Source organism: Pan paniscus, chromosome 16, assembly GCF_029289425.2.
Source record: "Pan paniscus chromosome 16, NHGRI_mPanPan1-v2.0_pri, whole genome shotgun sequence".
Classification (NCBI taxonomy): Eukaryota; Metazoa; Chordata; class Mammalia; order Primates; family Hominidae; genus Pan; species Pan paniscus.
In genome coordinates this window covers 78,129,557-78,155,236 of record NC_073265.2, presented here as the reverse complement: position 1 = coordinate 78,155,236, position 25,680 = coordinate 78,129,557, and the positions used below count along the sequence as shown (strand labels likewise).

The following is a 25,680-nucleotide window of genomic DNA, read 5'->3' as shown; positions in this document are numbered from 1 at the left end:
TAAAATGCACCACAAAGAGAGTTTGGAGAGAACCACAGCATCTCTCTGGATGTCAGCTTGCAGGCCTGACTGATCTAGCTTACATGAGCAACCCTGGCCCTAAAGCCACCACCCAAACCACTGCCCTGCTAGAAGCTCACTATGAGAGCAGGGACTCTCACTCATTATTCTTCCCAGTGCCTCACGCGCAGCCTGGCCAGTGATAAATGAAACTGGTTGGCAAAGAAGCAGAGTTCAGAGACAGAGTAGGATTGTGAGGTGTGAACAGGGTAAATCCATTTTCATTGGCTTTTTCCTTACAGATCCAATGAAGATGAATTTGAAGTGATTGTGGCCCTAGTTTTCAAAATTCTTTAATTCTGGGCTCTATCTGAATTGGGAGAAGATGCAAGCAATAAAAGAGGCTGCTATAGTCTCAAAGAAATATATTTTGAAAAAATGACCTGCCCTTGAGCCCACCAACTTCCACTCCCCACTTCTAATTTCTTTCCTCTGAATTTAGAGCTGTTCCCTTAGCAACGCTTGTTTCCATGGTTTCCTTCATGACAATGATCCCAAACCCCTCCTCTCTTTTACCTCATGACAGTAATGGATGATGGGGATCCTCAATGTGGCCACTCTATGTTACCATGGTAACAATTAACTGAGCCTTAATTTATCTTTTGTGAAGAGGGCTAGGGAATATGAAGCTTTTGATTTGGAGGGGGAGGGTCCAGGTCTGGAGCTACCATTCTCATAAAGAAGAAGATAAGCTATTTGTCTTAATACTAGCCAGTAGGATTTACTTCAAACATTTGTTCAGCCCTACTTTAAGCACAACTGAGTTTGAGGGAATCAAAGGGGTACAAGACATAGCTCCTAATATTGAAGGGCTTATAGTCTAGCACTAGGGCTCATGGTACCGCTGAACTCTGGCACAGATGGGGCCAATAAAGAATGTGGCTCTTGATAGCACCGTGATGATCAGGCATCTATCCACTCCCAGTATCCCCTCCTGCCAAGAACCAAAAAAAGACTGACTGAAGTGGTCTGTACTCACATTAAGGCTTCTTCCAGGCTGTTATCAGAGAGTTTCTGTCCTGAAAGGGAAAGAACTTTGACTTCCCCTCTTTTAGGGAAGTGGGGACCAATGCCAGCATCCCTGAGTAGGACTATTTGGTGCAGGAAAAAAGAGAAAAATAAACAGACCTGCCCATTGCCAGTGCAACAAAGGACTGGGATAATCTCCAGTTCCAGGATCACCATCACCTACCTGCAACAAGTCTTCCTGGGAAGCGATGAGTCAGCTCTTACACTGAATTAGAGAGTCATTGTCTCCATCCATTCAGCTTTTCTATTTGTCACTGAAAATTCAGGCCGAAAGCGCAGCTCTGAAGAATGAAAGCGGAAAAACAGACAAATAAAAATCAAAGTGAAGAGGACGGGACACCAAACACCAAACACAAAACACCAAAGCTGAGAGCTGAGCAGAGTGAATCCAAAAGCTGAGATATCCATTCTGCGTCACACGCAATGCAGTTCTTCCAACTTCTAGCTTTCCATCTTCATCTACAAAAGTTTTCACCAAATCTCTAATAATGAGGACCAATTATCTATTTTTAGGGGAAATCACAAAATTCTCTGGACCCTCAGTGTGCTGGTAACAACAACCTGCACTGACTTGGAAAGATGATCACAGTATCTCCTAAAATGAAGGGGGAAAAAAGCCATAGGACAATGTATAAGGCAGGTATGTTGAAGTAAGCTGCGAATAGATAGGTAAAAAATGTCATCCTTGCAAGTCAGTGCAATATGGATTAGCCAAAGTCAATTCCAGATCCTGAGTCCAGGACTCTGAGTTCTGTCCTTTGCTACTGGATGGAACTAAGGCAGATTCAATCCTTCTGTGTACCCTGCTCACTCAGCTAGTCAGAAAAGGATAAATGGCATCCTCTTATTGGTTGACAAGGCAATACACACCAACCAATGAAAGAATGCTTCTTCCTTTCCAGCCAATAAGAGCTCAGTTGTCTTCTTGAAAGTAGACTGTTTGTCCATAAAGAAAATAAACAGAAAGTGAATAATAATTTAAAAAAAAAAACAACTGTTGCTATGGGACATTATTGATGTGATCAATGATAGCTGCCCCAGACAATTCATAAAGGAAAGCACTTCTTTGGGAAGAAAAGTACAAAAAGCAGACCAGCTGTCTGGTCTGGTCTAAAGGGAAGTTTCTATAGTAACATGTGAGAGAAAAGCATTTTAAAAGCATTTTAAAGTAAATACCCCCAAAACTATCAAGTCAGTTCACCGAGCGAATTTTTGACCTTTTAAACTTATGCTGAAATTATAATGATTAAAAATTTTTATATTAATAATAAATGAAGGAAATGGACAGAAAAGAAGAGAACAAGAGGAGAAAAGAAAAGACCTTTGTGTTTATGCTTCAGGGCATCACAGATAAAGATATCACAGTTCCTGCCTGAAACAGAAATGTTCTCCATCCCCGTGTTGTCAAGTAATATCTCAGTTTAAAACAAACTTCTTTTTGTTGTTGTTATTGTTGTTGCTGTTTTTCGGGAAAGAGAACGTTCATGGCACTTAGACATATTTGAGATGAAACAGTGCACAGAGCACAGGCTGTTCTGGTAACTTGCTAGCAATTTCCTCTCAAATCATTCTGAGAATGTTACAGCTGCCTTTGGAAAATTATGAGTAAAATAATTTCCTACCCAGATGTTTCTAATGAACATAGGCAGGGCAAGGCTGACAGGTTAAAGTGGAGTCAATGTTTGTCAATCAAGGGAAACAGAAAAACTCAGAGGGTTAGAAGCTTTAGGTGCTGTATTTGCTAATTATGAAGGCAATGCTGGGGAGGAAGAAGAGAAGAGAATCTTGAGGAATCAAATGAGAGTGATGCTAGTGTCCATTTGCTAAGGGAGACACGTTTCCCTCTACCTGTGCTTTCTATGTGGTCTATGGGGCAAGGTGAGAAGTGGGGGTAATCCAGAATTCAGCCCTCTCTCCCCTGAGGGGAGTGGTTTAGTGGGGCAGGGATGACTATCAAACCAGGGAGAAAGTTTCTCTCTACAGTAGACACCCCTGGACAATTTCCTTGTCTCCCTCCTGTACATCCATGAAAAGCAAAAAAAAATTTTTTTCTCATTTTAAAGGGGAAAAAGAGAGGGTGGGGATAGGAACTCAGCTCCTTCAGTATAAAGGACTAAATGAAAAATATAAAAGCCCAAATTGTAAATCCTGGAGAAATAAAGCCAGCGGGGTGGAGGGGGGAGGGGAGGACTGTAGTGGTGGAAAGGTAAGTTGCTTTGCTATGCGCCTTGACTTAAAATAAAAACAAACAAACAAAAAACAGACATCTTCCAGGATTTCCCCAGACGGGGCCTTACGCGGGATCGATGTGCCTCTCACCTAGCCCAGACAAAGCAGGGGCTCCCCAGGAGATATTTTAAATAATCAAGGTGCTCACTGATTATCAGTGGCCAAAGCCCCGCCACCCACCGTAACCAAGGCAACAGGAGGCAAGTGCTGCGACTGGTTGCCTGGTAACCATGCTAGTGCCCAAATCCTGTCCGTTCCCTTCCTTCTCCACCTCCGTTAGCCCTTTTGTGATAGCGTCTCTCCCTCCGCTATCTTTCCCCTTCTTGGCCAAACAATAATCTTTGCTCCTCATACAAAGGTCACTTTGGGCTCCTTTGGGTAAAAAAACGCGTACCTTGATGTTCTTTTTGAACAGATTTCATCCACGCTTGAGTGTTGAGACCTAGATAAAATGTGCTTCTTACCTCGGCTTCAATATCTTCTCCCTCCACCCAACTCTTTCCCTTTCACTCACTCCTATTAAGGCATACAGAGAGCGCGGGGAGGAAGGAAGGAAGGGAAAAAGGAAGGGGGAGAGAGCGAGAGGGAGCGCGGGGGAGCGCAGGATTTAAATGTGGCGATTTTTCACGGAACACCAGAGCCTGGGGCTCACAGTAGATCCTCTGTCCCGCTTGCCCCTTTGCTCACCGCCTGCAATCGTGCCTCTGCTCCCCGCACCATTGCCTAAATTTGGCGCCAAGTTTTTCCACTGGTCGTGGCCAGGGCGAGAGAGAATGCTCTCCTAGAATCCCACACCTAAATCCCTGGAGAAATGAGGAAGATGAGTCCTGCTTTCTTCCGCGAACCTGTGTCACCTCCTGACCTCCTCCGCGTGGGGTCTGAGGGGCCGCGAGCGCAAGTGGCGTGGGCTGGGAGGCCGAGCCGTGCGCAGGCACCGACCATGGGCACCCTAGGGCCGGGGCGCTGTCCAGCCTCTGGTGCTGAAGCTGCAGGCTCGGATTCGCTGGGGGAGGGGCTCCAGGGACCTTTATTTAGCAGCCTGATTCTGAGCCGACTCCAAGCGGGTAGCGACTCGAAGGAGAGGCGCTTGGTCCGCCGAGTGGAAAGGCTACACTGGGAAGTAACGGCATTAGGTGCTCTCTTTCAGCAGATAGGGCTCCCCCAGGGCGCAATCCCCGGCGCCTCTGATTCCCCTCCCTGGAGTTATTTGCTGCAATTGCGGTGGGTAGGAAGAAAGGCCCTTTGCACTGGGGCGATTACCCAGTGGTCTCCTGGTACTTTTCACATTTTTTCCTGCGGCTCTGGGCTCTCTGGGTGCTGGCCAGCCTGGCGCTCAGATCTGGTGGCAGGCAAAGCAAAGAGGAGAGGCTTGGAACGCCGAACCCAGCTGCTCTTCTGCATGCAACAAGTCAGCTGCATCTAGAATCAGGGGCGAGAAGCGCGGGAGGAGCGGCGGCGGCGGGCTTGGGGCTGCTGGGTTGCGAGAGCCGGCTCCCGCGAGGCTGTGGGGCCGTCTTTCTCCTACTGGGCGCGGGATCGAGAGAAACAAACTGCAAGCCGGGTTTCCGCGTCGCCCCGAGCAGGTACTGGAACCAGACGCCCCCACACCTCTAGCCCGCCCAGCATCCCGTAGGAGCGCTCACCTGCTGGGCTCCGGAGTCGCCTTCCTTCGTCTTCATTTTGGCAAGGCACGTTTGGCGGGTGCCAAGCCTGGCCGCTCGCTTCCCCGGCCCTCCAGAGCAACCTCAGGCTTAGCTTCCCGAATATCAGCTCCAGTTGGCTGCTTCTCCAGTCCCGAGCCCTTGACCTGGAGGAGGGGACGGGACCGGGGACCTCGGCTGGGATTTTTACCTGGCATGGGTCGCCGCGGCTAGGGAGGAAGACCACTTGCTCTCCGTTTCTTTCTGGAAGAAAGCCCCTCACCACCCAGCTGCCGGCACTTTGCTTCCCCCCAGGAGCCGCAGTGCAAGCAGCAGCGCAGTGCGGGGGAGGGGGTGGGGTTTGAGGAAGTTGTTTGTGAAGTGCCCCTTGAATACTTGCCTCTCTGAGGCCATCAGTCCTGTCCGGGTCCGTAGTCCTGGCATGGTCCGCCGGGTGCAAACACAGTCGCCGCGGCTGCCGGGCCAGAGGAGAACAGCTGCTTTAAAGCCGAGACCAACCCACGGGTGGCCTGTCAGGGCCACGGATGTTCATGACGTCATCCTGAAGGCGAGCGGAGAAAGCGAGTGGAGAGGGGGGAGCCGCGCTTCACATCAAATGTCCCCTGTGGCCATGGCAACCGCTTTGGGGGAGGGGGTGCCGGTCTGCGGGCCAGCAGCTGGCAGCCTGCTACTCCTGCCAGGGTCCAGCGCTCCGCTGGGGTAGAGTCCGTCATTAGTGCTGAATCCAGTTGTGCCCGGACCAGAAGAGACACCAGAGCCAGTCCCGTCCCCTCCCCGGGCTGGTCATAGCAGGTGGGTGGCTGCCCGGTCCCAGAGAAGAGGCTGGGGGAGACTGCAGGCGTCTGGAGAGCAATTAGCAGAAATTTTCTTTTTCACAGGGCCATTTCCTATTCTTCCACCACCTTACCTGGGCAGGTCAGACCCGGTTCACCTGACCGCTCACAGATGTGTTCTCACTCACTCTCGACCGACGCATGCTGGAGCAGAGCACACCCAGGCAGCGCCCAACCGGGACTCACCCACCTGCCCGGGTCCTCGCCTGCACACAGGACAAACTGAGGCTTCAAAGCAGCCGTGAGAGCTTCAGAAAATGACAAACCCACTACCGATCCAGTGCGCATCTAGGGGGCGCAAACTGGCGACCAACGAACCAGACAGGACACAAAAATGTTTGTGAGGCTCCCACAGTATTTTAAAAATTTGAAGTACTTGTCAAAAAGATTGGAAGAGTTCACAGAGAAATCTGGGTTTTCCACCTCTCTCTCCCTCTCTCTAAAACAATATCCTTGTCATGGCCTTTCCATGTCTCTTGAATAGGGGCTGGCATTCTGCATGCAGGGAGAAGCCCTGACCAGTGTACACAGGGCTGGGGTCCAGGCAAAAGTAGCCCCTCTTCCCCTTTTTGTCAATATCACCAAGCCCATTTATCATCAATCTTATCCTTTTACGTTTTTTTCCTATAGTAAAGAGGAAAGTGTGGCCAAGAGCAGTGGCTCACATCTGTAATCCAGGCATTTTAAGAGGTGGAGGTGGGAAGATCATTTGAGCCCAGGAGTTCAAGACCAGCCTAGGCAACACAGTGAGACCCCCATCTCAAAAAAAAAAAAAAAAAAAAGGAAAGTAAAATTGTTTTTTGTCTCCGGTTGGTTCCCTGCAGGCCCAACCCTGGACGGACACACAAATATCTGTGCTGCCCACATCCAGCCAACACAGGCAGCAGGATATTTCCTCCTAGTCAGACTGGTGAGTTTTTATTTTTTGTTTTTATTTTTCATTTTCATATTTCAAAATATGCAGGTATTTGAGAAACATTTTAAAAAATCATATTTTTCATTTATCACTCAGATATTTGATCACATGGAACTTCCTTTACATTTTTAAATGTAAGGAATAATATCTTATTCATAAATACGTGGAAAAATAACAGAAGAAAACATTTTAATTACTCTCAGACTCACCCATTATTATGTAAACATAACACTGTTTTGCATTTTCTGGTTGGCAGTCTGAATACAGCTGTAAAATACATTCTTGTGAATGCAATGAGCCAACCAACATACAAGTAAAAAGCACCACTAACAGGGACATATAGTTGAGTCTTAGCATACTCTCTCACACAGTCACATTTACCAGTTCATTCATTAAATGTGCATTTTGAATATTGTACATGCAAAAATATGGAAGGCGGGGTTATCCTTTTTTTTTTTTTTTTTTTTTGAGACGGAGTCTCACTCTGTCGCCCAGGCTGGAGTGCGGTGGTGCGATCTCGGCTCATTGCAAGCTCCGCCTCCCGGGTTCACGAGATTCTCCTGCCTCAGCCTCCAGAGTAGCTGGGACTACAGGCGCCCGCCACCACGCCCGGCTAATTTTTTGTATTTTTAGTATAGATAGGGCTTCACTGTGTTAGCCAGGATGGTCTTGATCTCCTGACTTTGTGATCCGCCTGCTTCAGCCTCCCAAAAGTGCTGGGATTACAGGCATGAGCCACTGCGCACGGCCAGAAGTGGGGTATTTTCTTTTTCCATTAGCAGTAGATTTCCCCCTAAGGAAAAACAGGTTCTTATTTATATGCACTTGCTCTCTTAGCCAAGTGTCTGAAAAATTTTGGTTGAAAGCCAAGGTAACTTTGTACTAGATCAACTCCAAGTCTTGGCCAACATGGATTGTTTTTAGCCTATTCAGAAAAATTAGGGCAGAGAAAAGATTCTGCATTTATCTCTTGGTGAAAATCTGTTTGGTCTTTGGCCTGACTGTCTCCTTAACACAGGACATTTTTCTTGCAGCCGTTCCATTTGTGAATCTTAGAGCTCTAGGCCCTAGAGGGAGTGTAAGTAATACTATTAATGCTCCATTCATTATCTTTATAAAGCACTTCTAATTTTTCACTGAGTATTTTACATGATGTATCTCACTTGATTCTAGAAGCTGACCATTTTATAGAAAAAGAAGCAGAGCTCAGACTGTTTAATTCACCTTGAGTTCCCAGTGCTCCTTCTGCTGGAAAGACCCACTGTCTCCCTTATATGAGTCATCAAAATTATTTAGTAAATAGTTAAGAGAGTTAGCTGGGTGTGGTGGTATGCACCTGTAGTCCCAGCTACTCAGAAGGCTGAGGTGGGAGGATCACTTGGGCCAAGGAGTTGAAGGCTGTAGTGAGCTATGATTGTGCCACTGCACTCTAGCCTGGGCAACAAAGAACTTATCTCTTCACACACACACACACACACACACACACATGCACCCCAAAAACAAAAAATAAATGAACAGTTAAACAGAAAATTTAACAAAGTTAAACAAACAATTGGAATTTTTCTGCTTTATTTAAAATAGAAATGTAAATTATAAAATGTGGAGTACCATTTTCCACATACTGAATTAACAAAAAATTTAAAAACCTACTTCCCAGTGTTGGAGAGGGTATGGTGAAATAAGTGCTCACACCTGTGGAGGTTGCAAGTTGCTTAAATTCACTGGAAAGCAATTTTGCAAGTTGTATCAAGGGTCATAGTGACCAGCCTGGGCAATACAGCAGGACCCTGTCTCTACAAAAAAAAAAAAAAGTCATAAACACAAATACGTTCACACCCTTTGGACCAGTTTTTCTTTGGGATATCTTAATAAAATAATCTTGGGCTGGTGCAGTGGCTCACGCCTGTAATCACAGCACTTTGGAAGGCCGAGACAGATGGATCACCTGAGGTCGGGAGTTCAAGACCAGCCTGACCAACATGGAGAAACCCCGTCTCTACTAAAAATACAAAATTAGCAGGGCGTGGTGGCACGTGCCTGTAATCCCAGCTACTTGGGAGGCTGAGGCAGGAGAATCACTTGAACCCGAGAGGCAGAGGTTGCAGTGAGCCAAGATGGCACCATTGTACTCCAGCCTGGGCAACAAGAGGGAAACTCTGTCTCAAATAAATAAAATAATATTCAATACAGAAAATGCTAGATACATAAAGGTGTCCGTTGTCACATTGTTTAATATTTTTTAAAATGGAAGCAACATAATATCCAACAATAGGAGACTGGCACATCATCTGTTGAATGGATAGAATATTCTACCAACTCTAAAATTAATGTTTTTGCTGAAACATGAGCCAAGAAAATACTCATAATGTTAAGGAAGGAAATTAGCAGAACATAGAACTGTCTTTACAGATATCATTAAAGTAAGGGCTTTAGAAAGCACACATACAGAAAAAATAGAACAGAAGTACATCAAAGTATGATAAAGTTTCTGTTAAAGAGATCACAGGTGGCTTTTAAATGTTTTCTTTTTATCATGTTTTCCAAATTTTCTGAAACACGATTAGGTAGTTTCTATAATTAAAATATAGTATGATACAAATATGGGAGTAGATGGTATTTATTAGGCATCTATTCGTTATCTGGCACTGTTCCAGAAGGGCATAATCAGAGCAGGTGTGGAGCCTGGGTCTCAGACCTGTGCAGGTTGCTGCAGATCTTGCCTGGGGTATTAGGTGACCATGAGAGAGTATGACCTTATCTGTAAAGAGCTGATAAGTGGCATGTGGTTTTTACTCAACTCAGATACATCATCAGCCCAGCTGCCCTTGTCCTCCTCCTCAATAAGCTTGCTTCTGTTCCTGGTATCTACTTTCTGGCCACTTCCTTCCACACCTCAAATAATAATAAAACCAATAATATTTCTTTTACATTTTTAATAGTACTTCACATTTTTCAATGCTCTCCAACACAATGTTTTACATAACTTTATAGCAACTACTACCAAAAAACCCCCCTTAAATTTAATTATCACAGCTCTGTGAGATAGGTGTCATTTTCTCCAGGTTTGTTTATTCTTTAGGTGCTGTGCCAGAAGCCACACAGCTGATAAGTGGTGGATCCATCTTGAATTTGACTTCTAGACACTCCCTTTTCATAGGACAGTGGGAGTTTAATCATGGATAACAAATCTTCTTCAGATTAGAACTTAATTGGAGGACAGATTGGCAGCTCAGCTGACCTTACTGTCATCGCCATTAGCCAAATAAAGATAAACCTGGACACTGCCAGTTTCCTCAATATTCTCATGCATTCATTTCTTGGAATTGACAAACCATGGACCAGAGGTCAAAAGATTCTGTGAGGGTCAGGCATCTTGGAGACATTACTGAGTTTCCAGATGGGTTGACATTTTAGAATGAAGCTTTTCTGGAAAGGAGACTGGATTACAGGTGCTAAAAGACTTGCTTGCTATGGTTGGCTAAGGAGGCACCTGTCTTGTGCCAACAACCACACACCTCAAATGTGGAATTAGAGAACAGTGTACTGAATGAAGTCATCACACTCACTTCCCACACATGTCGGGCATTCTAAGAAACTTTGGACCTCTCATCTTTCATCCCAATTGTGCAGCAAATATTTCTAAACCTTTGCCAGATTACCAAGAGAGCTTTAAAATTTAATTTCAAGGACCAACCAAGCACCTGATGGATTTTGTCATGTCTGAAGACCAGAGAAGGCTGTTCTTGAAAAAGAAAACATAATTTTGGCAATAGTGAATATATAGTGACACTAGTTCAGAAAGAAGTTCTTTTAGAATTTTGACTCTACTTACCTCTAGGAAATTAAAATCCAATAATAGAGAATCATAAATATCTTGGTTCCTGTGATGCTTTTAATGGCCAAAGTAACCAGGGCAATTCTATAAGTTACACAGAGCTATTCTTTTTTTTTTTTTTTTTTTTTTTTTTTGAGACAGAGTCTCGCTCTGTCCTCCAGGCTGGAGTGCAGTGGCACGATCTCGGCTCACTGCCAGCTCCGCCTCCCGGGTTCATGCCATTCTCCTGCCTCAGCCTCCCGAATAGCTGGGACTACAGGCGCCCGCCACCATGCCCGGCTAATTTTTTTTTGTATTTTTAGTAACGGGGTTTCACCGTGTTAGCCAGGATGGTCTTGATCTCCTGCCCTCGTGATCCGCCTGCCTCGGCCTCCCAAAGTGCTGGGATTACAGGCGTGAGCCTCTGGCCGAGCTATTCTTAAATAATATAATCATCTTAAGAAATGATAAATTCATAATTTGCTCCACCTGTGAAAAACTGTGCACATTAGGTGATCAGGAGATATTTTAAAGTCTCTCTTAAAATTTTCCATTGAAAGTAGAGACTTCCCCTTCTAAGTGATCAGGAGATTTTATTTTCTGGGGTGGGATGGGGGTAGGGTCTTGCTACATTGCCCAGGCTGGAGTGCAGTGGCTATTCACAGGTGTGATCATAGTGTACTACAGTCCAGAACTCCTGGGCTCAAGTGATCCTTCTGCCTGAGCCTCCCAAGTAGCTGGGATTACAGGCACACACCACTGTGCTTGGCACCTGATAAGGAGACTCTTTTTTTTTTTTTTTTTTTCCCTGAGACAGAGTCTCACTCTGTCACCCAGGCTGGAATGCAGTGGAACAATCACTGCCCACTGCAGTTTCAACCTCCAGGGCTCAAGTTATCCTCCCACCTCAGCCTCCAGCATAGCTGGGACCACAGGCCTGTGCCTCTATGCCTGGCTCATTTTTAATTTTTTTGCAGAGAGGAAGGGGCAGTCTCCGTATGTTGCCTAGGCTGGTCTTGAACTCTTGGGCTCAAGTGACCCTCCTGTCTCAACCTCCCAAAGTGCTGGAATTACAGGTGGTGAGCCGCTGTACCCAGCCTAGGGGATTTTTTGTATGTGCGTGAGATGGAGGAGTCTTGCCCTGTTGCCCAGGCTGGAGTGCAGTGGCGAGATCTCGGCTCGCTGCAACCTCTACCTCCTGGGTTCAAGCGATTCTCCTGCCTCAGCCTCCTGAGTAGCTGGGACTACAGGCACGTGCCACCACGCCCAGCTAATTTTTTGTATTTTTAGTAGAGATGGGGTTTCACCATGTTAGCCAGGATGGTCTTGGTCTCCTGACCTCGTGATCCCCCGACCTTGGCCTCCCACAGTGCTGGTATTACAGGCGTGAGCCACCGCGCCCGGCCTTTAAAGTTAGAAAGGAGGTGATTCTATATTTGTAGACCCATGTTTGTATACCACCATTCACAATAGCCAAAAGATGGAGGCCAGGCACGACAGCTCACACCTCTAATCTCAGCACTTTGGGAGGCCCAGGCAGGCAGATTGCTTGAGCCCAGGAGTTTGAGACCAGCCTGGGCAACATGGAGGAACCCTGCCTCTACCAAAAAAATATAAAAATTAGCTGGGCGTGGAGGGATGTGCCTGTAGTCCCAGCTACTTAGGAGGCTGAGGTGGGAGGATCACTTGAATCTAGGAGGCAGAGGTTGCAGTGAGCCAAGATGATGTCACTGTGCTCCAGCCTGGGCAACAGAGTGAGACCCTGACAAAATATAAATAAATAAAATAAATAAATAAATAAATAAATAAATAAATAAATAGAAAGAAAGAAAGAAGGGAAGAAAGGAAGGAAGGAAGGAAGAAAGAAAGGAAGGAAAGAAAGAGAGAAAGAAAAAAGAGGGCAGCAGCTCAAGTGTCTACTGATGGCTGAATGAATAAGCAAAATGTGGTAGGCATATATAATGGAATATTACTCAGCCTTATAAAGGAAGGAAATTCTGACACAGGCAAAAATAAGAATGAACATTGTGGACATTATGCTAAGTGAAATAAGCCAGTCACAAAAAGACAAATGCCGTATGATTCCAGTCTTATGAGATATCGAGTATCTCATTTAATATTTCCTAATAAGAAACAATAGATGAATTGTTATTGGTTTTCACTAGCTAAAATTAAGATCAAGACGACATCTTCAAAATGCTGCTGTGAAATGTCAACACAGAACTCCGTACCTAATTAAACTACTCTTCAGAGTGAATTTGAAATATAGACTATTTTAAATGACCTAAAACTATAGAAAGTTCAACACTCTTTTTCACTGTAAGACACAAAAGGATGGGCTTTGATAGCAATGAAATTGAACTCAAAAGGAAATAATGAGATAAAAGGAGCAACAGTGAGAATAGAAATGGGAAAATATGTTGATAAATCCCAAGAGCACCGACTATAAAATACAATAATACTGATGTCTAATTTGGAAGGTGGAGTCAAAAATGAGACAATAAGTATCAATACATTTTGGTGAACCAATATTGTATAGACCACATTAAAAATGGCTTGTAGAGCTTCAGTTCTAAATTTTCTTTGTTTTATTCCAGTATGTTTTACAAATATTAACTATATTGTGCTTAATCAGGTGTACATGTTAATATGCTAAGAAAACAGCTAAAATGATAAAAATTATAAGTTTAACTTCCAAATTAGTAGAGAAAAAGAATGAAGAAAATGAGATTAATCAAGTAGAAGTTTGGAAAGGAAAAAGAAAAGGAGAAGAAAAAGCCCAAGGTAAATAGAAAACAAATGCAATGGCAGAAATAATTTTAATATTACTAATCATAATAAATTTAAATGTACTATGTTTCAGTCAAAAGACAGAGATTTTTGGACATTTAAAAATTCAGCTATACCCCAATTGTGAAAGATATACATAATCAAATGGACACAGACCTTGAACATCAAGAGTTAAGAAAAAATATTCTAGACAATACTACCCCAAACCAACCTTGTATAATAGTTAATGTAGAATTTGAAGTGAAAAGCATTAAATAGGAACATGTTATAATGATATTAATGATAAAGAGAGTAATTGGCCAGGAAGGTATAACAATTCTGAGCCTGAATACATTGAACAACACAGCATCAAAATATAAAAAACAAGGCTGGGTGCAATGCCTTGTACCCGTAATTCCTACACTTTGGAAGGTTGAGGTGGGAGGATTGCTTGAGACCAGGAGTTCAAAACCAGCCTGGGCAACATAGTGAGACCCCATCTCTACCAAAAAAAAAAAAAAAAAAAAAAAAAAAAGAAAGACAGAAAGAAAGAAAAAGAAAAAAAGGCAGGTTTGTATAGAGAAATAAACCAAAACCACCTACAATTAATTATATTGAGATATTTTAGTACACCTGTATCAGAAACTGACGGATGAAGCATTAAGATATTTTGAGTATCTGTACGAATACAGACAATTTTAACTATACAATCAGTAAATTGATTCCCCATCCCTCTATTTGTGTGTGTATGTGTGTGCATCTGCACTCAACAAATAAAGAATGCATATCCTTTTCAGGCACACGTGGAATATTTATAAAAATTGTTAAATACTACCTCATAAAGAAAATCTCAAAAAATACTGAAGAATCAATATCATTTAGATAAAACCAGAAATCAATATTAAAAGCAGAACTCAACACTGAAAATATAAGCAAAGGTACATCAGTGTTGTGTAGGAAACAAAAAAAATAAAAATTAAATTAAAAAATAACCAAAGGAACCCATATATTTGAAAGCTAAAATACAAACCACAAATAAAACAAAGAAATGACTAAGGAAAAACTAACAAACAAAATAAAACCCCACCTTTCTAAATACTTAAGAATAAAACAAAATTAAAAATGGAAATGTAAAAATAGTTCAAACTAAAAAACAATGAAAACACTATTTACCCAAACTTGCAGAATACAGCAAAAATAGTACTTTGAGATAAATTTGTAGTGTTAAATGTATATATTAGAAAAGAAAGATTTTAAGTAAGTACAAAGCTAATCATTCAGTTAATTTCTAAAAAGACAACATAAACTCCAAGAAAGTAGAAAAGAAGATATAATAATGTTAGCAATAAAGATTAACAAAATAGAAAACAAAGAGCCAACAAAGGCCAGAGGCACAGTGGCTCACACCTGTAATCCCAGCACTTTGGGAGGCCTAGAAGGGAGGACTGCTTGAGGCCAGGAGTTCAAGACCAGCCTGGGGAACATAGTGAGAACCACCCCCCCCCCCACCCAATCTCTGAAAGGAAGGAAGGAAGGGAGGAGGGAGGGAAGGAGGGAAGGGAAGAGGAGGGGAGGGAGGGGGGAGGGGAGGGGAGGGGAGGGGAGGGGAGGGGAAGGGAAGGGAAGGGAACGGAAGGAAAGGGAAGGGAAAGGAAGGGAAGGGAAGGGAAGGGAGAAAGAAAGAAAGAGTTGCACTATCTCAGCTCACTGCAACCTCTGCCTCCCGGGTTCAAGCAATCTTTCCACCTTAGCCTCCTGAGTAGCTGGGACTGCAGGTGCAGGCCACCACACCAGGCTAATGTTTAGTAGAGATGGAGTTTCCCCATGTTGTCAAGGCTTGTCTTGAACTGCTGGGCTCAAGCAATCTGCCCGCCTCGACTTCCCAAAGGGTTGGAATTATAAGCGTGAGCCACTGCACCTGGCAGATATAGACAAGCTTAATAGACCTATAACAATTAAATTGGTAAATCTTAATAAAAGTGTAGCACCCTCTGTCCTAAAATACACAAATCGTCGTTTCAGATTGTTTTATACACAAATTCTACCATAACTTTGAGGAACAGATTATCTTTATGTTACAATGCAAAAAAAAAAAAAAAAAAAAAAAAAAAAAAAAAAAAAAAAGAAAGAAAAAAGAAAGAAACAGTAACAACAAACCACAACAAATATTGGAAAGAAATGTATAGGCCAATCTATTTATAAATATAAATATAAATCATCCTAAATAAATTTTTAGTAAGCTAAATTCACATAATAAGCAAATAAGTCTTATCCTAGGATTCTAAGAATTTTTTTTTTTTTGAGATGGAGTCTTGCTCTGTCGCCCAGGCTGGAGTGCAGTGGCGCGATCTCGGCTTACTGCAAGCTCTGCCTCCTGGGTTCACGCCATTCTCCTGCCTCAGCCTCCAGAGTAGCTGGGACTACAGGCGCCAGCCACCACACCCGGCTAATTTTTTTGTATTTTTAGTAGAAATGGGGTTTCACCGCGTTAGCCAGGATGGTCTCGATCTCCTGACCTTGTGATCCACCTGCCTTGGCCTCCCAAAGTGCTGGGATTACAGGGGTGAGCCACCGCACCCGGCCAGGATTCTAAGACTTTTTAACATTTAGTAATCTATTCGGCCGGGCATGGTGGCTCACGCCTGTAATCCCAGCTTTGGGAGGTCGAGGCAGGTGGATCACCTGAGGTCAGGAGTTCGAGACCAGCCTGACCAACATGGAGAAACCCCATCTCTACTAAAAACCAAAAACTAGCCAGGCGTGGTGGCAGGCACCTGTAATCCCAGGTACTCGGAGGCTGAGGCAGGAGAATTGCTTGAACCCGGGAGGCGGAGGTTGCGGTGAGCCGAGATCATGCCATTGCACTCCAGCCTGGTCAACAAGAGCGAAACTCCATCTCAAAAAAAAAAAAAAAAAAAGAAAGAAAGAAAGAAAAAGAGAAAAAAGAAATCTATTCATGTAAATTAGCTTGACTTTAATAGATTAAAAGAAAAAATAAAAGCACTAAATAAATCTAGAAAGCATTTGCTAAGATTCAATATTGATTTAAGATAAAACCTTTGGCCAATCTGGAATGAAAGGAAATTGCCTCTCCTTAATAAAAGATATCTATTCACAGTTAGTATCACACTTAACATTGGAATATGAGAAACATTCTCTTTGAAGTCAGGAATGTAACTGTAATCAACATGCTACTGGATGTGACTATGAAGATCCCAAGTTGTCATTTCAGATAATGTGCTTTTACTAGAAAATGTAAGAAAACCTACAGATAAATGCTATAAGGTAATAAGTTTTTTCGACAGTATCAGTGTTCAAAAATCAATAGCACAATTGAGAAAATCAATGACACTGAAATTAAGCCTTCTAGTTAGATTGATGAAGAAAAAAACAGAGGATTCAAATGACTTAAGAATCAGGAGTGAAAGAGGAAACATTACTACCAATCTTACAAAGTAAATAACATTATAGGAGAATATGAATATGAATAATCGAACACTGACAGATAACTTACATGCAATTGGCAGATTCCTAGAAACACAAAAATTACTGAAACTGACTCAAGAAGAAATAGAAAATCTGAACAGATCATAACAAGTAAAGAGATTGAATCAGTAATCAAAAAACTTCCCACAAAGAAACGCACAAGGCCAGATGTTTTCGCTGTTGCATTGTACCAAACATTTCAAAAAGAATTAACACCAATCTTTCATGAACTCTTCCAAAAAATAAAACAGTAGGAAACATTTCCAAACTCTTTTTACCCTGATATCAAAACCAGACAAAGATATCACAAGAGGAGAATACTACAGACCAACAGCCTTTATGAATATAAATGAAAAAGTCCTTGCTGAAATATTAGAAAACTAAATCCATAAATATATCAAAAGGATTATACATCATGATCAAAAGCGATTTATCCCAGGAATGAAAGGTTGTTTTAAAATCTGGAAATCAATCAAAATAACACTTTGTATTAATAGAATAAATGACAAAATCCAGACCATCAACTCAATCCAGACAAGAAACAGCTTTTGACAAAATCTAACACATTTTCATGATAAAAACACTCAATAGGCAGGAAGTGGTGACTCACACCTGTAAACCTAGCACTTTGGGAGGGTGAGGTGGGAGTATTGCTTGAGCCCAGGAGTTAAAGACCAGACTGGGAAACATGACGAGATCCTGCCTCTGTAAAAAATTTTGAAAATTAGCCATGTGTGGTGGCACATGCCCGTAGTTCCAGCAGCTCTGGAAGCTGAGGCAGGAGGATTTTTTGAACGCAGGAGGTCCAGGCTGCAATGAACCAAGCTCACACCACTGCACTCCAGCCTGGGTGACAGAGTCAGACCTTGTCTCGAGAAAAAAGAAAGAAAAGAAAAAGAAAAAAAAAACCCTCAACAATGTAGGAATAGAAAGGCACTTCCTAAACCTGATATAAGGCATCTACAAAAAATCCGTAACTAACAACATATTTCAAATGGTGAAAGGAAAAGTTTCCCCTTAGATCGGGAACAAGAAGAGAATGTACATTCTCATCACTTCTATTCAATATTGTAGTGGAGGTTCTGTCCAGGGTTGTTAGTCAAGGAAAAGAAAGAAAAGGATTTGAAAGGAAAAAGTAAAATTTCTCTGTTTGCAGATGACCTGGTTTTGTATATAGAAAATACTAAGGAATCCACAAAAGAAACTATTAGAGCTAATAAATTCATCAAGTTTGCAGGACATACAAAATATACAAATCAGTTCTAGTTCTATACACTAGCAATGGATAATCTGAAAGTGAAATCAAGAAAACAATGCCATTTGTAATAGCATCAAAAGAATAAAATACTTAGGAATAAATTTAATGAAAGCAGCGCATGCAAGACTTGTACATTGAAAACTACAAAGCATTGCTGAAATAAATTCTTTCTTCCTTTTAGATGTCATTAGTGTCTCAGCAAAACATCTAAATAAATGGAAACATATCCCATGTTCATGTACTGGCAAACTTATTGTTAAGATGACAATACTCCCTAGATTGACATGTAGAGTGGATACAATCCTAAATCCCAACACAATATCAAAATTCCTGCTGCTTCTTGTTTTGTTGTTGCACAAATTGACATGCTGGTCCTAAAATTCATATAGAAATGCAAGAGACCCAGAGTAGCCAAAACACTATCTAAAATGAAAAATAAAGTTGAAGGACTCAAACTTCATAATTTCAAAACTTAATGCAAAACTAGAGTAATCAAGACTGTGTGGTACTGGCAGGAGGGTAAACATATAGATCAACAGAATAAAATTGAGGGTCCTGAGATAAACTCATACATCTATAGTTAATTGATTTTCAACAAGGATACCAATTCAATCTGGTGGGAGAAGAAGAGTCTCTTCAATAAATAGTGCTGGACAACTGGATATTCATATGCAAAAGAATAAACTTGGACCTGTAGTTCACACATATACACAAATTTACTCAAAATGGATCAAAGACCTAAATATAAGAGCTAAAATCACAGAACTCTTAGAAAAAAACATAGGTGTAAGTGCTTGTAAACTTGGGTTATGCAATGGTTTCTTAAACATAACTTTTAAAGCTCAAGCAACCAAATAAAATATTGGAATTAATAAAAATTAAAAACTTTCGTGTTTTGAGGACACTACCAAGAAAAATGAATAGATAACTTACAGAATGGGAAAAAATATTTGAAAATCATATATCTGATGAGGGTCTAGGATCCAGGACTAAAAAAGAACTCTTACAACTCAATAACACAAGGACAATCCAATTAAAATGTGCAAAGGATTTGAATATACAGTTCTCCAAATAAGATACACAAATGGCCAACAAGTACATGAAAAGATGGTCAACATCACTATTAATTAGGGAATGCAAATCAAATCCACAATGAGATAAACCCACTGGAATGGCTATAGTTTTTTAAAAAGGACAATAACAAGTGTGGGTGAAGTCGTGGAGAAACTAGAACCCTCAGTTATTGCTTGGTGAGAATGTAAAATGGTGTAGCCACTTTGGAAATGTTAACTAGAGTTGCCATATGACCCAACTATTCCACCCTTAGGTACACACCCAAGATAACTGAAAATATATATTATACAAAAATTTGCACACAAATGTTCATAGCAACATTATTTATAATAGCCCAAAGTGGAAACAATTCAAATGTCCCTCAGCTAATACATGGACAAGCAAATATTTATCCTGATAATGAAATATTACTCAGCCATGAAAAGGAATGAAGTTCTGATACATGCTGCAACATGGATGAAATCTGAAAGTATTATACTAAGAGAAAGAAGCCAGATGCAAAAGGCCACATACTGTATGGTTTCATTTATGTGAAATTATTTCTCAGAATAGTCAAATCTATAGGAAGAAGATAAGTGGTTTTCAGGGACTAGGATGAAGAGGACACGGGCAGTGACAGCTCCGGGTTACAGGATTTCTTTTCGGGATGATAAAAATGTACTGGAATTAGCAGTGGTGTTTGGCCAACCTTGTGAATATATTAAAACCACTAAACTGTATAATTTAAAAAGGTGAATTTTATACTATGTGAATTATTTCTCAATTTGAAAAAATCAATAGCGTTCCTGAGCAACACCTAATTAAAAAGATAACTTAATAAATTAACTTACAATATCAAGAAAAAGGCTGAGGGTAGTGGCTCATGCCTATAATCCCAGCTGTTTAGGAGGCCGAGGCAGGAAGATTGCTTGAGCTCAGGAGTTTATGATTAGCCTGGGCAACATGGTGGGACCCCGTTTCCATGGAAAAAAAAAAAAAAAGAAAAAAACCACGAACAAACAAACAAAAAAATTAGCCAGGCATGGTGATGAATGCCTTTGGTTCCAGTTACTTGGGAGGTTGAGGTGGCACAGCTGCACTCCAGCCTGGGCGACAGAGTGAGGCTCTGTCACAAAAAAAAAAAAAAAAAAAAAAAGAAAAGAACTCTTAGGTAACTAGCAATAAATCTAACAATGATTTGCTACTGATTGAGGAGATTCTAAAATTTTATTGAAGGCCGTAAAAGAAGATCTACATAAATGGAGAGGAATTGCATATTTGTGGATGATGGCAATTACATTACAATGTTAATTGTCCTAAATGAATTTATAAATTTATTGCAATTCTAATAGAAAGCCAGGGCTTTTATTGTGTATGTGAACTTGACAAATTGATTTTAAACATTATATGAGGACAAAGAGCTAAGAATAGCCAAGAGAATCACGAGAAGGAAGTAGAGAGATCTCCCTACCAAATAACAAGGTTTATCATAAAACGATAGCAATTAATACTATGTAGAATAGCCATAGAGATAGTAAAATAGACTAACACAGTACAATGAAAAGCCCAGAAACAGACCCATGTCTGGTGGAAAACTGGTCTATGGACGTTTGGCAATTGAAACATTTACATGGAAAATAAAGTAAGTTTCTAACCTCATACCATACCCCAAAATAAATTCACATTTTGGAGTAAAGACAAAATGTAAAAAACTTTTAGAACAGGAAAATATATAGGAGAATATTTTTATGACCTCAGGACAATGAATTATTTCTTAAACAAGTCACAAAAAGCACAAATAAAAAGATAAATTTAATTAACATTAAACTTAAAAATTTAAGCAGAGGCAAAAGACATAAATTAAGTAAAATCAAGTTTAGGATGGAAAAGATATTTACAAGCATATGATCAACGAAGAATTAATATCTAGAATACTTAAAGCACTTATATAAATTAATAAGAAAAAGACAAAAAATATTGAAAATTGAAAGGTTGTGACCAAGAAATCCACAGAAAAGGACACTCAAGCGGCCAATAAACTAGTGATTGAAGCGCAATTTGACTAATCATGAGGACAATGCAAATTATTATTATTTTTAACCTTTTTTTCATAGGTTATTGGAGTATAGGTGGTGTTTGGTTTCACGAGTAAGTTCTTTAGTGGTGATTTGTGAGATTTTGGTGCACCCATCACCCAATCAGTATACACTGCACCCTATTTTTTTTTTTTTTGAGACAGAGTTTTGCTCGTTGCCCAGGCTGGAGTGCAACGGCTCCTTCTCGGCTCACCGCAACATCTGCCTCCCGGGTTCAAGCGATTCTCCTGCCTCAGCCTCCTGAGTAGCTGGGATTATAGGCATGTTCTAACACACCTGGCTAATTTTGTATTTTTAGTAGGGATGGGGTTTCTCTATGTTGGTCAGGCTGGTCTTGAACTCCCAACCTCAGGTGATCCTCCTGCCTCGGCCTCCCAAAGTGTTGGGATTACAGGCGTGAGCCACCACACCTGGCCCCCTATTTGTAGTCTTTTATCCCTTGCCCCTTCCCACCCTTCCCCCACAAGTCCCCATAGTCCATTGTATCCTTATGCCTTTGCATCCTCATAGCTAAGCTCTCACGTATCAGTGAGAATATACGATGTTTGGTTTTCCATTCCTGAGTGACTTCACTTAGAATAATAGTTTCCAATCTCATCCAGGTCACTGCAAATGCTGTTAATTCATTCCTTTTTATGGCTGAGTAGTATTCCATTATATATATATATATATATATATATATATAAATCTCACAGTTTCTTTATCCATTTGTTGATTGATGGGCATTTGGGTTGGTTCCATGATTATGCAATTGTGAATTGTGCTGCTATAAACATGCGTGTGCAAGTATCTTTTTTGTATAATGACTTCTTTTCCTCTGGGTAGATACCCAGCAGTGGGATTGCTGGATCAAATGGTAGTTCTACTTTTAGTTCTTTAAGGAATCTCCACACGGTTTCCATAGTGACTGTACTAATTTACATTCCCACCAGCAGTGTAGAAGTATTCCCTGATCACTACATCCACACCAACATCTTCTGTTTTTTTATTTTTTAATTATGGCCATTCTGAGCAATGCAAATTATAACAATTATAACAACCAATCACACCCATCAAGTTGGGAAAATTAACAGGACTAATAATTCACCAAGTGTTGAATTTTCACCAATTGTTAGTAAAAACGTGAGGAAACAGGAATTCTTAGACATCCCTATTGGAAGTATAAATTGCTACCATCACTTTGGAGAATAATTTGGCAATATCTAATAAATTTCAAGGTGTGCATACCCTTCAACCGACCCAACAACTCTTTTTCTAGGTACATACCCTAAAGAAGTTTTTAGACATTGTCACCACGAATAATTTGCCATGAACAAGAATGTTCACTGCAGCACTACTTGGAAATAGTAAGACGTAGAAACAGCTTAAATATCCATTGATAAGAAAATGGATAAATAAACTGTGGTCTATTTATGTAATAACATACTATAATTCAGTGAAAAAATATATTGATCAATTAACTTGCAGCTCTACATGTATCCAGTTGGACATCTAGAAACTTATGTTTGGTGAGAAAAAAAAAGTTATAAAAAGATTCACAAACTATCATGTGAATACACAAAAGTAAAACAAAGTAAAGCATGATACTAATACAGATTGTTATAGGTAAATACAGATGAAGTAAATTTGTTGTTATTTTTGTTTGGCTTTTTGTTGTTGTGGTTGTTGTTTTGAGGCAGAGTCTCTCTGTCATCCAGGAGGGAGTGCAGTGACTCGATAATGGCTCATTGCAGCCTCAACCTCCTAGGATCAAGCGATCCTCCACCTCAATTTTTTAATTTTTTTGTAGAGACAAGGTCTTGCTATGTTGCCCAGGCTGGTCTGGAACTGCAGGGCTCAAGCAATCCTCCTCCCTCAGCCTCCCAAAGTCGTAGGATTATAGACGTGAGCCACTTCACCCAGCCTGAAATAAATGTTTAATAACATGGATTGAAGGATATGTATCAACTTCAGGAAAGTAATCACCTCTGGCAGGGAAGGGAAGAAATGGGATGGCGACAACTGTATTTGTATTGTTTTATTTTTTATTTTTTTATATTTATTTATTTATTTTGAGATGGAGTCTCACTCTGTCACCCAGGCTGGAGTGCAGTGGCACGATCTCAGGTCACTGCAATCTCTGCCTCCTGGATTCAAGCGATTCTCCTGCTTCAGCCTCCTGAATAGCTGGGATTACAGGCATGCACCACAACACCCGGCTAATTTTTGTATTTTTAGTAGCGACAGGGTTTCCTCATGTTGGCCAGGCTGGTCTCGAATTCCTGACTTCAAGTGATCCGCCCACCTCAGCCTCCAAAGGGCTGGGATTACAGATGTGAACTACTGCGCCTGGACTGACAACTGTATTTGTATTGTTTTATCTTTTGCTAAAAAGCATCTGAAGCAAATACATTAATAGTTGTTAAAACTGAGAAGTAGACATGTGGCTCTCTTTTCATATTTTCTGTATTTTATATATCTTTGAAATATTTAATAATTTATTCTAAAAAGTAAATACAATCTTGGTTTTGTTTGACAGTAGAAATTGATGTTTGATACTGGGGAGTCCTTTAACCTCTGTCGCGTAGGTTCTCCTTACTCAAAGGGGAATGGTGACCCTTCTTTTTCTATCTGATAGGGTTTTGGTGAGAATCAAATATACTCATACACAAGAGAGCACTTTGCAAACTATAAATTCTTCTTAATGCATGATACTTTTGTTATCATGTAAAATGAAATGGCAAAAAAAAGAAATAATGAGCTAAGGACAGATCAATCTGAGATTTACAACTACAGCTCACACTAATTTTGAATTAGGTTATAGATAAAGAAAAGGTACTCAATTTCCTCTTCATATTTCCCCAGGGTGTTCTAAACCATGTAGATAAAGGCCACTTGCCCAGGAAGGGGGAGCAAGAAGGTCCTGGTTTCACCATGAACATAAATCACTGTTTTGGCAGTCTACCATACTATCCATCAGACTAGCCTTTCAGAGGAAAATGCCAGAGGCAGCAACTGAAAACAGCTTGTAGGAGTCATCAGTTAGTCACTGAAGCACATCATTTGAGAGAAGATAAAGATGAGCTCTTGACATTCCTGGGACAAGAAGACCTGCCCTGTGAGACTCGCCTGTGAGCGGCTCAGCTTCTCCTACCCTGGGTAAGGTAATTGATGAGTTAATTAATATGCACAGGAGATGCAGCACTGTCAAAAGAAGATGGACTGCTTCTAGTCCTCACTGTCATTACTAAGATGATCTCAGCCTTTCAACTTGACTGGGAGAAACCAATTTCCTGGGGGAAGTCTCAATAAAATTGTTTTCCTATCATCAGGTGGAAATCTTGTTAAGTGCTCCAAGGACCCTTGGTTTCATGGGTTTGTTTTTACAGCCCCCAGCAGCCTTGGCTAGGATTTCATTCTAAAATAACATTTCCTCCCTGTAAAAAATGTCTTGTTGCTCCAGGCTCTGGGGCTGAGTGACCCTCATGAGTTTTTGACTGCAGGAGGCCAAGGGGTGAACTGGAGGTTTGCAATTTATGTCAAATATGCACACAGGGACACACAGTTGGATCTGTCCCTTCTGCTTCCTCTTTTTTCCTATATTAATGTCTTAGAAGATGAGATGATGACTCCTGCTGTGACTATCCTGACAGTGCCCCCATTCAACAATTCAGAATTAGCAGTAGATGTACAGTAAATTTGTTTTTTTCCTTTTAAATAGACTTTATTTTTTTCTTAGAACAGTTTTAGGTTCACAGCAAACTTGAGCAGAAAGTAGAGTTTCCATTACACTCCCTACTCCAACACATGCACAGCCTTCCCCCATTGTCAACATCCTACACCAGAGTGATACATTTGTTACATTGATGAACCTACATGGACACATCATTATCACCCAAAGTCCACAGTTTGCATTAGGGTTCACTCTCGATGTTATACATTTTATGGATTTGGACAAATGTATAGTGGCATATATCCACCATCATAGTACCCTACAGAGTAGTTTCTTGGCCTTAAAAATCTGTACTCCACCTATTCATCCCCCCTCCCTTCCTAACTCCTGGCAACCACTGATCTTTTTGCTGTCTTCCTATTTTTGCTTTTTCTAGAATGTCATACAGTTGGAATCTTACAATAGGCTACATAAAAAGGCTACAGCCTTTCCAGATTGGCTTCTTTCACTTAGTAAAACACATTTAAAGTTTCTCTGTGTCTTTTCATAGCTTGATATCTCACCTCTTAGCACCTGATTATTTGGTACAAAATAATATTCCCTTGTCTGGATCTACCACAGTTTATTTATCCTTTCACCTACTGAAGGACATCTTGGTTGCTTCCAAGTTTTGTCAATTATGAATAAAGCTGCTATAAACATCTGAGTGCCGGTTTTTGTCTGTTCATCAGTTTTCAACTCCTTTGGGTAAATAGTAAGGAAAATGATTGCTGGATATATGGTAAGAATATGTTTAGTTTTGTAAGAAACTGCCAAACCATCTT

At 41.0% G+C, this 25,680-nt stretch overlaps 1 protein-coding gene and 1 long non-coding RNA gene across 3 annotated transcripts in view; one reads left to right on the top strand and one right to left on the bottom strand.

The window, feature by feature from the left end:
* Positions 1-25,680, bottom strand: part of AEN (apoptosis enhancing nuclease) — an 83,906-nt gene that overhangs the window by 22,188 nt on the left and 36,038 nt on the right. Inside the window, exons 1-2 of one of the 2 annotated variants that reach the window (XM_008973864.6) lie at positions 4,962-5,364; positions 1,253-1,370 (exon numbers count right to left, since the gene is read on the bottom strand). The gene's annotated coding sequence lies outside the window, so the exon portion shown is untranslated. Of the gene's footprint in view, positions 1-1,252; positions 1,371-4,961; positions 5,365-25,680 lie in introns of those variants that run through there. The other variant, XM_034939386.3, reaches the window with a different exon arrangement.
* On the top strand, positions 5,640-25,562 carry LOC129393951 (uncharacterized). Its single transcript, XR_010109986.1, has 3 exons — positions 5,640-5,771; positions 5,858-7,806; positions 24,049-25,562. It is a non-coding gene; the product is annotated as an uncharacterized LOC129393951 (long non-coding RNA).